We start from the raw sequence: 2294 nt of genomic DNA, 5'->3' as shown, positions 1-2294 counted from the left end.
GGGAAAGGGTGTGTGTAGGATCAGGGAGTTTCCCAGCTGGATGGGGCCTGGGAAAGGTGTTTGTTTCCTTTTCAGATTGGCCCTCAGATTCCTGGGGGTGGGGGGGGGGTGAGGAGGTAGTCAGTGGGACAGAGCAGCCCCTCCCAACCTTTCTGCTGCCCACACAATACAAGCCGTCGTGGTATTTTCTTATTATTGCAGAATTTATGAAAACAGAAGGAGATACATAGGAAGCAATTTCCTGCAAGGAATTGGCTTACACAATTGTGGGGGCAGGTGGGGCAGACCTGAAATCCAGGGGTCAGGCCGGCAGGAGAGGAGTCTGCACGTCAGGGTGGAGCTGCCGTCCACGGGCAGAATGTTTTTGTCTTCCGTGAGGAAGCCTCTGCTCTGTGTCTAGGGCCTTGCAACTGACGGGGTCAGGACCACCTAGATTATCTGAGATCATCCCTTTTACTTAACATCAGCTGACTGTGGACTTCAATCACCTCTGCAACATATCCTGACAGCAGCGCCCGCATTACTGTTGATAGAACACCTGGGATCGTAGCCTAGCAACACTGACTCAGCAAACTGAGCTGATGACCCAGGCTCTGATGCTTCACTTCCCTTTGGGCCTCGCCTTCCTCCTTCCTCACCTGAAGTGACCGATCTGGGCAGCACTACTTTCTTTTCTTCCAGGAAAAGTATAAGAATCTGAAAGCTTCTGAATCTGAAGGCCCCTAAAAGATCTTGTACCCCAACACCGCATTTCCAACAGAGCTCGCAGAGGCCTCGGGGCTACCCCTGCACCGTGAGCTCAGATGATTGTGGTCATGCTTTTTTTTACAGGCCAAATGCCTCAATTAAATCTTAATAATGTGCTATTTAATTCTCATAACCTTCAGTAATTTCTCTGTTTATCGACAAAGTGTATCAAGCTTGTAGGAGTGGCTTCTATGCCTTCTTCATTAGGTGTTAAGGGAAATGTGATTTTAACAAAGGGGATTTTGTGGTGGTTTCCTTGGATTCGCTTAGTTCTGTTTTTCAATTGATGGATTGATTCTGGTTTACGAGAATCTCTGTGAGGTAAATGTAATGAGAAGAAGGAGTGTAGACTGTCATTGTAGGCTATTTCTCTTCCTCAGTCTTTTTAGAACAAACCTCAGCCCTGCTCTGAAATTCACCAGGTTGGTGAAGAATGAAGAGGTCAAATGAGACCCGTGAATGATTTGGCAATAATTATGTTATTATATATGGTAATGATGCATAGTATTATTACTTATAAAAACTAACATATAGCCATAAGGTAGGGCTCCTGGTTGAGAGGTGACAGTGGAGCTGTATTCAAGTGATGGAGCCACTGTGTTCAGGCATTCTATGCTTCTCTGATGCTCATAACAGCCCATTTTACTGATGACAAAACTGAGGCCCAGACTCCAGATGGCTGAACCAATGTCACAAGTTCATAAGCTCTAGGGACAGGATTTGAACCCAGGCTGTCTGGCACTGGCCTCCAGGCTCTTAGCTATGCATGAAAGGGCTGCACACTAGATGCTTGAGATATTTTTGGGTTTGAATCTATGATGTATCACCTAAGATGACAGTTTTTTGTGACCTTTGTTTTACATAACGAAGGAGAGGTTGCTGCCATAAGTGAAAACCTACTCAGACGACTTGAAGTTGGCCCATTGGCAAAGAAAGTAGCTCTAAGAAGTGATGACACCGTGTGCAGCCTGGGCCTTCACAGATGCTGCTGGCAGCTGGCAGCTCAGAGCCATGGACAGCTGCCTGCGGGCGAGCTATTATTCAACACATCCCAGGTGCTTCCAGGGTGGCTGGGTTGGGGACATCATCCCCTGCTGGCGGCAGGCGTCCCTGCCTTTCAAGACCAAGGCCAGTGGCCTGGCCAGGAGTCTAGAAGCATCTCCGAAGTGTGTGAAGCATTGACCAACCGCTGCCATGTGCAGAGCTGGGCAGGCCCTTCATCGGCAGAGAGAGTCTACCTGCCAGGTCCTCCCTCCTGCGCATGCCGGGGCGTAAGCTTTTAACATCCTGATAAATTTCTCCCTCTCTTTCACTTAGAAAACCCAATTCCCATCACCCAGAAGGAACATGGGATTAATGGCAAGCTTCAAGCGCCTGTGGTTCTTTGGTAATTGCTTTAAAAACACACATCCTTATAGCCACCTTTAGAACGTAGTTGATTTCAGGCACTTTGGAAAGAACTTCTGGTGAGTTGAGGCAAAATGGTGATTATCTGCAAGTGTCATGCCTGTGTCCTCACATCAGATCACTGTTTTCCCGCCCCTGCA

The 2294-nt window shown here is 47.8% G+C and overlaps 1 protein-coding gene across 1 annotated transcript in view; it reads left to right on the top strand.

Annotated features, from left to right (window-relative positions):
- SLC22A23 (solute carrier family 22 member 23) overlaps positions 1-2294 on the top strand; it is a gene marked incomplete at its 5' end in the record, with an annotated part of 167320 nt that overhangs the window by 128279 nt on the left and 36747 nt on the right. The window lies entirely within an intron of this gene.

This window comes from Myotis davidii, unplaced genomic scaffold (genome assembly GCF_000327345.1).
Source record: "Myotis davidii unplaced genomic scaffold, ASM32734v1 scaffold540, whole genome shotgun sequence".
In the NCBI taxonomy this organism is placed as follows: Eukaryota; Metazoa; Chordata; class Mammalia; order Chiroptera; family Vespertilionidae; genus Myotis; species Myotis davidii.
The sequence above is the reverse complement of the archived record's forward strand: the minus strand, read 5'-3'. Positions and strand labels throughout refer to the sequence as shown.